The following is a 13,747-nucleotide window of genomic DNA, read 5'->3' on the forward strand; positions in this document are numbered from 1 at the left end:
TACCTCCTTCCTTCTTTTGCTCTGTAGCATTTCCTTAATTAACAGTTATGTATATATTTCTGCTGTTCATTTCACGTTTATCTCTCCAACTAGATCATACCCTCCGTGAGAAGGAACATGTCTATTCTATTCATTTTTGGCACCACGCTAGAGGAGGAGACGCCTGTAAAATCATGGTCGAACTCATGAATGTTAAAAATAAACTCCAACGTCTCCATTGGAGACATTTTCCATTACCTGTCAGCGTGAACTTTATCCATGCTGGGCAGGAAAGAGTTAACTCAATACCACATTAATCTCAATGAGGGGGAAGGGAGAATCCAATGCAACAGTTTGGTTAGGCTAATCTGACCACTAACTATGTCTTCTTACGCTCAGTTGGATTGGATGATTGTTCCCAAAGGAAGATGCAGTACCTGAATTCCCTACTCTCATCCATCCACAGCTGCTTCCATTGGGGAACTGGAGTGTAGCCTTTTCACTAAAATTACAGCATCAAGAGAGTCCTTCAGAGGTGATACTCAAGAACAAGGGCCCCATAGCCAGGTACAAGAAAGTAATAAGCTGTGATCCTCTCCCTTGATCGATCCCACATTGCCTTCCCTACTCCCTATGATTCCAGAACATGGAAAAGTGGGCCTGTTGATCGAGTTGTTATTTCTACCAACTACACGGCTGCTGCTGGGGACAGAGATGTCCACAACTAGGCCGATAGAAGCCTAAGCTTGAAATTCCTAAATAGACCTTTCAATGTAACCCATATTATGTGTCTGTTTGAGAAACTCTAGGTCTTAACTAAGCAGAGTCTGAAAGGTGCAGCCTTCCGCAGCGTATTGGTAAATGCTGAGTGTGGGTGGATTTGCTCTTATTTGAGGATGGATGAGAAGGAAACGACCACCATTTGAAGTCAATGAAAAAGACTGCAGGACGAGGGGAAGAGAAGACCATCCTAAAGATGTAAGGAAAGAGACATTCTCTCAAAATGACTTACTATAGGAAATAAAGTAATGCTTCAGAATCTGCTTGGTCTTAACAAACAGGAGCACAAAGGCCAAGACATCAAAACAAATAAAATGAAATTAAAAGGAAGACAGGTGACATAAGAATTGTAAGGACAACAATGCGGTGATTGCTGTGGAGAGGGGGGTATATGAGGACTAAATGGTAATGGAAAAAATACAATAAAGATTAAATTAAAAGAAAGAATTTTAAGGGGAGCAAGAAGTGAGATATAAACAGAAAGTTAAATCCACAACGAAGGAGTGCAGAGTTCAGAAGGAGACATATGGAAACAATGTGGACAAGTACTAGGTACTAACCAGGGTAGTCCTCTCAGGCAGTACCTCCAAATGATTAGGAGCTCAGGCAATGAAATGGTGAATGACATCTCTCGTAGGTGACACAGTTAGAGTGTAGGGCACTAACCTGCATCTCTATCCACTCCCTCCCCAATCCTTAGTCAAGGTTGTGACCAGCCTTTAAAAAGTCCCTGCAGCTTTGTCCCACCACCTCAGTGATGCACCTCCAAATTCATGTCTAAGTCTTTGCTATGATCTCCTTAATCTGTTCTAGTGCTCACACTTTACAGAGGTAATATCACTTGGTGGCTAAGAGCATAGTCTCTAGAAGTAAGCAGCCTATGTTTGGGATCCAGTCCTACTGTTACTACCGTGTGATCTTTGGTAAGCTGACTTCTTTCTAATTATTGAGATATACTTGACATCGAACATTAGATTAGTTTCAGGTGTACACATAATTGTTGGATATTGTACATATTGTGAAATGATCACCACAGTAAGTCTAGTTAAAAGCCATCACCTCACAGAGTTACAGTGTGTGACTTCTTTATGTCCTAGTTATCTCTAAACTGGCCATGATAGAATAGTAACTACCTCATAGGGTTTAGCGTGGCTAATGGGCTCATGCAGGAAAGTGTTCTGAACATTGCCTAGTAGATTGCAAATCCATGGAAAATCATCATTCAAAAAAAATTTCTTGTGTTCTCCCTGTTTTTTCCTTTTCTACCCAAACCCAATCAATACTTTAGGATTTCTACTTCATGTGATGCTTTCAAGTGAAGCTCTGGACTCATTTTTGAGAGTCTGTGGGGGAAAACCAACCCTCGCTCTGTGGATACTCCCAAACCACAGTCCGGGACTGGCATCCCGGATCTGCACAAATCAGTCAAAGTAGAATTATAGATATTTCTGGAAAGGAAGTAGAATAAATATGACAGCAGTAAAACATAAGTTAGTTAGGAATATGCTGAGATTTACTTCGTGGAGGTAATTTGGTTAGCATGTAAGAATGAGGGAAGGCTTAAAGAGAATCACAGGGGATTTTCCAGGTGAGAAATAAAGTTCTGGGCTAAGGCAGTAACCATTTGAATGACACAGAGGGAACCGGCCTGAAGGATATTTTGACAGTAAGATGAACAGGGATTGGTGATTGAGGAACACCAGTGGATGAAGTCAATAATAAGTTAAAATTCAATCCAGCATCTTTTAATGCTCCCCTCCTTCATCCACTTGATTGTCAATCACTGAAAGAACAAGAACTGTCTTTATTTTTAGTAAAATCCTCAATGGTCAGCATTATAACTGACACACAGTAGGGATTCAGATATTATTTGTCAGAAAATTCTAGACCTAAATTTGCTTCCTAGCTCCTGGTCCCTTAAAGAAATATGTCACCTTAACCAATCACACCTTCTGTTGACATCTTTGTTGTTTCTCAAAGCTTAAATCTCCTTCCTGTTATGTATGGCCAAATCTTACCAGATCTTCCAAGTCCAACAAGAACCTCCTGCTTTTAGAAGTCTTCCAAAACTAGATGGACCATGGTAATCTCTCTCTGCCAGATGCATGCTTGTCCATACTGCATCTTTCAAGAGTACTCAAGGATGACTCTGTATTTATCTATCTTTTGCAGTGATTTAACTCCTCAGAGTAAATGCTTTATCTCCTGAATTGGATTTGGAGATTCTCCAATGTAGGCACCACATCCATGTTCCCAGCAGGACTGGGGGAAACACTGCTAGTGCAGCCCTTCCCTGGCTTCCAGGCATGCCATAACCTCGCACCGGACAGGAAACCAGGGAGGCTTGGGTTCGGGAGTTTAATTGGGACAAGGCAACTTTCCTCTCCACAAAGAGGTCATCAGCCCAAATCCTCACATTCTGTGACCATAGCACACTCACGTTCAAACATACAGAAATAAAAGCCCAGGGTCCAATTGCCCTGGTGAAGAGAGCAGCTGTTATAAGAGCTTGAAGTCATCAGCAGTTCTCAGTTCAGGTACTTTTGAAATGTAGATCTGCAAAGGTCAAAACAGAGGTTCTGGAGGAAGGCTCAGCTCCTAGGGTAGAAATACTGCCAGAAACCATAGGGCAGGGGTGAGGATGGTTGAAGAACCAACCAAGCAGGCTGGGTCTCAGGATACGATTCCAGACTCAGTGAGGGATTGAATGATAAATCCTTGTGCGAAGAAAAGCTGCCATTGGGCAGACCAGGCATATGCGATAGGTGTTGGGTGGAATATGGGAGCTGAAGGTTGATGCTCATGGGGCATCTAGGTGTCTGTTCATACCAAGCATAAGCTAGCAAATGATTTCCAAACCCAATTTCACTCTTTGGAGGAGGGAACAACTTGTACCCTTTCAGGACAGCTATCATTGCATAGATTCTTGTAATATGCAGGAAGGATAAGCAGTCTTATGAATCTGGCAGAGAGAACTTACCCTGGTCCATCTAGTCTTTGGAAGACTTCTAAAAGCAGGAGGTACTTGTTGGACTTTGAAGATTTGGCCATACATAAAGGGAAGGCAATTCAAGCTTTGAGAAGCAACAAAGATGTAAACAGACGGGAGGATGAGACTTGCTGAGCCTGAGTGCTTACCTGTGTTGGTTAGGATGTTTTTTTGGATGCACGTAAAGAAACCCCAACTAAAACTTGAACAATAGGTGGATTTATTTGTTCACATAAAGGAGGAGTCAGAGTTAGAGTAAGTTTCAGGGTTGGTCCTTCTCAGTGATTCATTGATGTCATCAAGCGTCCTGGAACAGGCACCCGTTGGTATCCAAGAGCTACTTCCTCTCCTTCTTCTTGGTTACCAAAACCTAACAACATTCCGTCTCCCGAAGGTGAATTATGATTCACCCAAGTCATTCCTAAGGGGAGAATCTAGTAAAAGAGAAAGAACTTTCTGCCTGCCTTTTTCTTTCTGCTTTGAATGCTGGTTTGAGAACATGCTGTCTGGAGCTATCACAGCCATTTTGTGATCATGAAGCAACACATAAAACCAATATGTGGAATACGTGGAGGATAGCGGGCTAGAAAAATCTTGGGTCCTTGATGAAACCACTGAGCTGCTTTATCAAACCTGGACTTATCTATCTTGAGATTTCTTGAGATTATCATTTAAAATCCTATTACCTGGGATACCTGGGGGAGTCAAGATGGCAGAGGAGTGAGTGGAAGTCAGTCTGACTTCCTTCCAGGACCAACCTGGAATTACAACTAAATTGTGGAGAAATCACCTGGAACAAACGACTGAACAAGAGCGAGAGAGGAGCCTTGTAACCTTGGAGACAGAAGAATTGGCTTTAGCACAACCTAACGGTAAGGAGTGTGGTAGAGATTGAGAAGGCGGGTGGGGCACCCACAGGAGGCAGCACCAGAAGGATATTGAAAGTGCCAGTTGGATCCCCTGGAGGAGAGCAGGATCTAAACCAAAAGTGGAGATCTCTAGCCCACAGCACCAGAGCCCAAAAAGTGCATGGAAAACAGCCAGCTGCGAAAAGCGGCAGGGTTGCTCTCTACCAGAGACAGGCGGCTGGAGACGCAAAGAACTGTTTAAACGGCCAAAGCATAAATTTTTGTTTGCAGCCACTTACCCTGGTCTCCGGCAAAGTTGAGGGCAGGGTGGGCTAGAGACGCCTGAGGAGAGACTGGGGAAGGAGGCTTTGGGAAGAGAACTGGGAGAGTGGCCGGCGGGATCTCGGTTTTGATTCACATCCCATGTGGCAGCCACCATCTTGCTCAGGAAGAGACCACGCCCCCTGAGCGGTACCAGCATCAAAGGACCCAATAGCCCCACCCCCAGGTGAGAATCCGCCCCGCCCTGTGCTGTCTAAGCTGCCTGCTGAGTGCAGAGTGGCAGCCACAGACAGTAGATCCCTGGCTAAAGGGGGCGCAGATAGGTCTGGAGACACTTGAGGAGAGAATGGGGACAGAGGCTTTGGGGAGAGAACAGACAGAGTAGCCCGCAGAATCCCAGTGCAGACTCCTACCCCAGACACACCAGTGTGAGAGGACCCAAGAACCCTGCCCCCAGGAGGGACTCCGACCCGCCCTGAGCGGTCTAAGGCAGCCTGCTGAGTGCAGAGTGAATAGATTAACAGATGAAGGAGATAGCCACAGACAGTAGATTACCAGAAGTCTTGAATAGATTGCCTAAGGTCAGACAGGGTCAATGTCTATATCATCAAAGGCAGATCCAGAAAGTAAAAAAAAAAACAGTGGTCTCCAACCATAGAAGTTCACACCACAAAGTCAGGAAATCAAGACAGATCAACTTAAGAAGCAGAAGCAAAAGAGAAGAGTCTCACAAATAATGGGAAGACAAAGAAATACGCCCCACTTGAAGGGAAAGGAGGAATCCCCACAAAGAGAACTAAGTGAAATAGAGGCAAGTAAACTATCAGATATTTAGTTCCAAACAACGATTCTAAGGAAGCTCAATGAGCTCAGGGAGCTCAGAGAGAATTACAAAAAACTACAGGGAAACTACGAGGAACTTACTGAAAACTATATCAGCATGAAAAAGGATATAGAAACTATCAATAAGAGACAAGAGGAAATGAAGAATACAATTCCTGAATTGAAGAACACAGTAGAAGGAATCAAAAGCAGGCTGGATGAAGCTGAGGACCGAATCAGTGAGCTGGATGACAAGGTAGCAAAAAGCTCCCAGAAAGAGAAAGAAAATGAAAAAAAGACTCAAAAAGAATGAAGAGGCATTTAAGGAAATGCAGGACAACCTGAAATGTAATAATATCTGTATAATAGGGATACCAGAAGGAGAAGAGGATGAGGAAGGGATAGAGGACCTATTTGAAAAAGTAATGATGGAAAACTTCCCTAATTTGAGGAGAGACAAAGTCACACAGGAAGCACAGAGGGTCCCATTCAAGAAGAACCCAGAGGCCCACTCCAAGACATATCATCATTAAAATGGCAAATATCAAAGACAAACAGAGAATCCTAAAGCAAGCAAGGGAGAAAGAGGTAACAACATATAAGGGAACCCCAATACGGCTAGCAGCTGACTTCTCAACAGAAACCCTACAAGCCAGAAGGAAATGGCAAGAAATATTCCAGGTATTGAAAAGCAAAGGCCTGCAACCAAGACTGCTCTACTCAGCAAGGCTCTCAATTAAAATGGAAGGTGAAATAAGGACCTTCCTGGACAAAAGAAGGCTGAAAGGATACACCTGCACCAAACCAGCACTGTAAAATATGCTAAAGGGACTGCTTTAAGATGAATAAAAAGTTTCTATGAATACCCAGTTCCTTTCAGAGTTGCCAATACTTGATATTACCAATATTTTTAGTACTCATTAATCTGATTGTGACAATGATATTATTTTAATTGTTCCTTTACTATTTGTTGAAACTAAACCTGTTTTAGTATATTTCTTGCCTATTTCTATTATTAAAAAAAAAACTTTAAATGACTTTTTGGTAGTCTTAACCATTTATTGACTAAAAGTTTGTAGAACATTTTTCCAAAAAAATACAAAAACAAAAACAAAAAACCTATTAACCATGTTTAAATGTGTTGCAAATACTTTTCTATTATATCCCTTGTCCTTTAATTTTTTTATATGTATATTACTATATAGTTAAATGTTTAATATAGTCATATTGTTATTATGGGTTTGAATATTTTACTTCAGGTCATGAAAAATATTAGTTCTATTTTCTTCTAAAACTTCTTAGATTCTACATATTGATTTTTAACTCACCTGAATATGTCTTGTATAATGTGTGAAATAGGGCTCTATATTTGTTTTACTTCAAGTAATAATGGTCCATGCACCTTATTTGTTGAATAAGCCTTACTTTACCTATTGATTTGAAATATCAACCTAATCATATATTGTTAGATATATACATTTGTCTCTAGAATATTTATTATATTTCATTGATTTACTTGATTATTTCTGTGCTGGTGTCATGTTGATTTAATTGCTGAAACTTTATAATGGTTTAAAATTTTTTTAAATATTTTATAATTAACTTTGACATTTAAAAAATAAATAAAATCAATCTGCATTTAAGAAAGAAAGAAAGAAACAAAGAGAGAGAGAGAGAGAGATGGAACTCCTACCTTTTGTGACAACACGGATGAAACTGGAGAATGTTAAGCTAAGTGAAATAAGCCAGTTGATGAAAGACAATTACCATATGATCTCACCTATAAGTGGACTCTATTCAACAAAATAAACTAACGAACAAAATAAACCACAGGCTCGGAATCATGGAGCAGACTGAAAGTGACCCGAGGGGATGGGGAAGGAGGACAAGGGTGGGAAGAAGGGGAAGGGACTAGACAAAGAACATGTATGAATGACCCATGGACACGGACAACAGAGTGGGAATTGACGGTGGGATGGGGGGTGGGGGTGGGGTGGGTGGAGCGGGGTAAAGGGGTAAAAACTGAGATAACTAATAGAATAAACATGATTTATAAATTTAAAAATAAATAAAAAATAAACATAAAACAAAATCCTATTCCCTGGGAATGCTTCACTCAGGGGTGTCCAACCTTTTGGCGTCACTGGGCCACACTGGAAGAAGAAGGGTTGTCTTGGGCCACATATTATATACACAAACACTCATGAAAACTGATGGGCAAAAAAAAGTGTCCATGCATAATTTTTGTGATATCTGCTACCACAGGTAAGCGAAAAAGTCCTCACATAATAACCCTAATTATGCAGCGGCCCTTTTGATAATCTTTTAAAATTGTTGAGCAAGTCCAGTTTGTGATCACTAATATAGCAAACGTACCTATCTAAATAATAAAACAGTATAAAACTTAGTAATTAAACTCATGTTTTAAGTAAATATATGATTTTGTGTTGGGCCACATTCATAGCCATCCTTAGCCACGGGCCGCAGGTTGGACCCTCTGCTCTACATGTAGGTCAAAACAACCCTGACACAGATTGGGTTTTCTGTCTCTCTGTCCCTGCTAGTCTCAGTGACAGTCTTTTGGGGGCGGGCAGCAAAATGGCTGCAGAGTACTAACCTTTCTGTCCATGGACCACAGGGTCCAGAAGTGAAAGAGCGTGTTTAATCTTCCAGCTTCCCCAACAAGAATCCTGAGAGTCACCTTGCTTGAAGCAGCCGAGGTTATCTGCTCAGCCTTGCACCAGTGATTGTGGTCAGGGATATGGAATGCATTGATTAGCTTATGCTCTTCAGGATCTGCTCCTGGAACTGGGGATAGTTTAAGGGAAAATCTGGATTTTTCAAGCAAATGCTGTCGGTGCCTTCCTCATGTCCCCTAGATTGACCTTGGTGCCCAATTCTGCCTCTGATGGGCAGTGTCTACATATACGGAAGGTCTCCTCCTTTAAGTTACCTGTGTCTCTCTGCTGTGGGTATCCTTTGGCCGGGAGAACCCAAGGGAAGTGCCAGGAAGTGACCAATTCCCAGGAGCAGTCCTCAGTGACTGAAGGGATCTGGTGGATAAATAATCTTCTAACTTTCTTGATCCCTGTGGGATAATTATGTTCTGCATCTGCACTGCCCAGCACAGTAGCCAGTAGCAATGCATGTCTATTTGAATATATTAACATTAGATAAAATAAGAAATTCAGTTCCTGAGTCACACTAGCCTCGTTTCAAGTACACAATAATCGCATGTGGCTAGTGGCTACCGTATTGGGCAGTGCAACTATATAACATTCCCATCATACGGAAGTTTTTTGGACAATGCTTTTCTACATGCTCAGAGGGTCCTGATCAGAACTGAGTACCTATTGACCATCTATTAATTTACCCTTTGTTGGCCTTCTTCCCTTTCCTGTTTCATTTCCTTACACCTTCACTGTGCTTCCTAGAAGCTCTTTCCAAATAAGCTTCTGGCCTCCAAATCCTTGCCTCAGGGTTTACTCTCTGAAGAACCCTGTTAATACCATACCCTTAGGAAGAGAAAACAAAGAATAGGATGTCTCGTTGATTACTAACACATGTCCTCTACATCCTTTCTACTCATAGTAGGGTACATAGACAGGAACTTGTTAAAAAAGCCGAATCCCAGCCCCTCCGCATTCACTACCCACCCCCTGCCCCACTCCCGCTTCAGACCTACTGAATCAGTACCTGCAGTTTAACAAGATTCCCAGGTGATATATATATATACATCAACATGTAAGATGTCCTGTTCCGTGATCTCTTCCACGGAGAGGTGGAAAAAATGGGAACTGATATACCCATGCAACTATGACTGCCATTTAGACAGGGTTTCTGTCTGAAAAGCACTAAAAGGCATATGCCATCGTCTTTTATTTCAAAACTTTGAAGACTTTAGCAGTACTGAATATATAGATATTGTCTTGAGGCACAGGAGTCCACTAAGCTTGAGGTCCCTTTTTCTTCATGGGGCCCAGAACCCCATGCTCTGTCCTTTAAATTAACCTCTTTGGCATGGACCTTTCTTTCCTGTCCCCAGGAGGCCTTTGGGTCCCCAGTTAAGCGTTTTATCATAGAGAGCCGTCTACCTGAAAAGGTTTTACTCCGATGGACTTTCACTGACTGATGGACACTCAGTCAGTGAAAGTCCATCGAGAGCCAAATTTGTTCTAATTAGCTGGCTCTGAGGTTTTCAGTAGTAAATCTTCTGAAAGCTAATGATGCTATTTTGAGAACACCTGTATGTCGCCTGCTCCCTGAATATGATGATAGAAATATAAACTTTTTCTCTTTTTTCCATAAACTATTTTTCATTCCACTAAGAAAGACTTTATCCCCATACTCTGTCTTACGTCTCAATTCCAGATTGTTTTTAGTGAAATTATGCTCAAAGCCCACTTCCATTAGTGTTAATTTGGTCGCTTTTGCAATGTTCTTTCATTCTTCAGCTATCAAGTAGCTTCTTCCCTGCTTAGCCCTGTTGGAGGCATTTTGTTTTGCTCAGGAATGTCTTTATTATTGGCCTGAGTGACAGAGGAATGTTTCATGCCTGGCGCTTGAATCTTCACTTGAAATGTGTCTGGATAGGACATCTTTTTTCAGACATTCCTTCAGCATTGGTTGTAGGATAATTAGGCTTCTATTTGTGTAACCTGAGAGCCGTTTGATTCTTGGCCCTCCTATAAAAGGCATCTTAACCTTATTTATTGGTAAGATGTGGGAGAGCCATGCAACTGCCAAGGATTTGGAAGCCCTGCAAATGTGATTGCTCGATAATTACCGTTTACAGAAAATGTCGGGCAGGTTTACGTAGGACCAATCCTGATGTTCAGGCATTTTAACAAATATAATATTACTTGTTAAAATATTGCAGTCCCTCATACTGGCTGGCTAAGTGTCCCCTGCAGTGAGCTCTCCTGTCCCCACCATCAGTCCAGCTACACCTGCCATCCCCTGGAACCACCCTGTCCTCACACCACCATTAACCAGAACTCAGCACTAAAGGATGAACACCTGGCTGACCAGGTGTCCTAGTGCCCTACGGCTGGCTCGAATTCCCATAAGGTGGTTGGTGGGTGCCCTGCGGTATAGGTTGCTATATATTTTTCATATCATCATGCTACCTAGCACTTGAAGAATGTTCAAAACATTCAGAAAAAAACAACACCACCCTAAAATCTTAGGAAGGGGCTCTACTTGTAATGGTAAAAATGATTGGGTTGACTTTAATATGGTAAAGGCTATCTTCATCTCAGTGCGTGCAGTATTCTTTTGTTGTTGTTGTATTTTTTTTGGAGGGGAGAAGGAATTGGGAAATCATGTTCTCGATTCATGAGTCAAAATGGGACTCTGGTATTTTTTAAAACGTAAAGCCTGACTTCCCTCCAGACTTTGCACCATGCTTTTAACTTGTCTTTAGATTCCAGTTCCATTAGTTACACAGAAAATAAGACCCGAAAAGCAAGGTGAGAGCATACTTTCCAGCTCCCTGTTTGAGATGCCTTTAGGGCCCCCTAGTGGCTATTTTAAGACAGGTTTCTTAGGATTAGGTCTCCTTGACCCTGATTAAAGGGACCTTTCTGAATCTGTCCTGTGACAGGTACAATAACCATGTGGCGATAAATAGATAACTTGGTTTGGAGGGCTTGGTATTTTTTTCACTCAGTTCTTAGCAGAAGCAATTCAGGCTCTTTAGGAATAACAGATATATCACCTTACATATTTTATTCTGCATTCCTCATACTATATTATGTCACAGCTGAAATCCCTTTTAAGACATTTATATCCAGGTTTGTGTCAGAAGGCTCTAATTCATAGGCAAGAACATCCTACTTTGGGTTTTTCATATATGCATCTCCCGCTGCATTGGTGGGACAAAGGAATTCTTTAAATGTGCACTTGGGTGCAGCTTGACATATTAACAGAAGGGTGCAGTTTGCGTAATATTTCAGTTGGAGAACATTCCGCTCATTTAGTACATTAGATATGCCACTGACTATATCACTGCACATTGAATTGACAAAACAAAGGTTTGACACACTTAAGGTATTTTTTAACTGGTGCACGTAATTTTTGTGAAATCCCCAAATAATGAAATAAACGTCTTAATGTACATTACTGACCAGAATGAATATCGTTCCCTCCTCCACTATGGCTGTAGTTTTCTTTCTAAAATTCAGTCTAGAGGATGCACTACACTTAGGCAATTAAAATGGAGGTATTTCTTTCCCACATGCGTATCTTTTAGTTTCTGATGTTATTTCACTATTTCTCTTTGCTCCTAAATTTCAGGTTTCCTTTCCCGCCCTCAGTCACGTTACCCTTATTACTATGCTAATGTATTGTAATAATGCATTTTGCACCCTTAATGAAGCGAAGCAAAGCAACGGATTAAAAGAAAGCTCAAATTCTTGCTTTAACTTTACCCGGTTGGGGCAGCGCGGGTGGGGGATGAGGGGTGAGGGAGAGTGGGAAGGAAGGGCAGTCTGCCCGCAAAAAATAAAAATGATCTCCTTGTTTTCAGCGCGTTTCTGGAGCCGGGCTGCACGTCAGAGGAAGAGAGGAGCAGCATTCCAGCTAAAAGGCTTGGCATTAAACTTTGACACTCTAATGGTCTCCTGGATATTAGATAATATTTTATCATATAATGTTCTTCTCCGACACGGTAACGGCACCAAAACCAGATACGATCTTCCATCCCTGCAAACGTTCAGGGTCAGCCTTTTTCCCGCAGAGATAAGACAGCAGGACCCCAGCTTCGCAGTTAACTTATCCCAAAGCTTCAAGGCAAACGTTTCTTTCTTTCTTCCTTTTTTTTTTTTTTTTTTACTTCTTCGCCGGGGACGCTGCTGTGCAACCGCTACCTTCTTTTCGTCTGCTTCTCGGCGCGGTCTGCCACTGAGATTAGGTAAACAGCGTTCCAGAACTGGGGGACAGCCGGTGGTGGTGGTGGTGGGAGGGGGTGGGGGTCGTTGCTTAGAGAGTTGGAGGGAAGGCGGGGGATTGGGGAAGGGTCCTGTCTGGGTCCAGCTAAGGGCCTAGTGTCAGGTTACCTAGGCAGGAGCAAGATCCGGAGCGTAGTGAGGGGCCGAACCTCGGAAGCCCTTGGTCTCCCATCCTGACCTCTGGGGGCTGTGATTAGCGAGGCAGCCAGAGCGTAGCATCCTTTTCTTACGCACCCCTTCCCCTTCCACCCGAGCACTTTATGCTTCCTTCTCCTGCCCCTTCCCAGAACTAGGGTGGTCTCCTTTGAGTCCAAGGGCTAAGAGAGAGGTGCTCGGAGGCAAGGCAGAGACCCGACGGCCCTCCCGGCTCGGAAGAGGTGGCGACCCGGGGGAAAGGGGACCCCAGGAACCCTGGAACTGAGCAGAGGAAAAACCCGGGAGGTGGATCGCGCGCCGGAGCTCTGGTCTCCCGGTCAGAGTTGTCCCTCCTTGGGCGTCCTCTTTCTCTCTCACTGCCTTTCTGCTTTCTCCTCCTCTAGGTTTTCTCTCCAGGCCTCCTCTTTCCAGGCCTCCTCCACTCTCATACCCCCCCCCCCCCGTTGCCTAGCCAATTGCACCCACTCCTTCCTTAGCCTAAGAGGACTCTCCGAGCCCCACTCTCGTCTTTAGGACGGGGAGACTGGAAGTCTATTCAACGGGATATTTTGCGCGGGGTTCTCCTGCCGAGAGAAAAAGAGGAGGAATTGAAATCTGAATGGGGAGGAGGCGTGCTGTGCGTGCATGGGGGTCTGTGTATTGGGAGGGGGACAAAGAGGTGCAGCTTTCCCGAAATAGGGAGACTTGGACCGGATGATTGAATACAGACACAAAATGACGCTGTCAAAGCCCTTCAACGTGGCTCCACGAAGTCTCAGGCTGCCCCATACCAGGAAAGCGGTGACCCGAGTAGAAGGTGGAGGCGGGGAAACTTCCTACGTCCCACGACGGCTGTTCTGTACAAGGGAGAGTGGACATGCAGCACAGCCCACAAGCCTGCAAGCGTCTCTACGGCGGCAGCTGCGGACCTGCCCCGCTTCCCTTCCCCCCCTTTCTGCGAG

The sequence above is a fragment of the Pteronotus mesoamericanus genome, unplaced genomic scaffold (genome assembly GCF_021234165.1).
Source record: "Pteronotus mesoamericanus isolate MK-2021 breed Mesoamerican mustached bat unplaced genomic scaffold, CSHL_Meso_final contig_263, whole genome shotgun sequence".
NCBI lineage: Eukaryota > Metazoa > Chordata > Mammalia > Chiroptera > Mormoopidae > Pteronotus > Pteronotus mesoamericanus.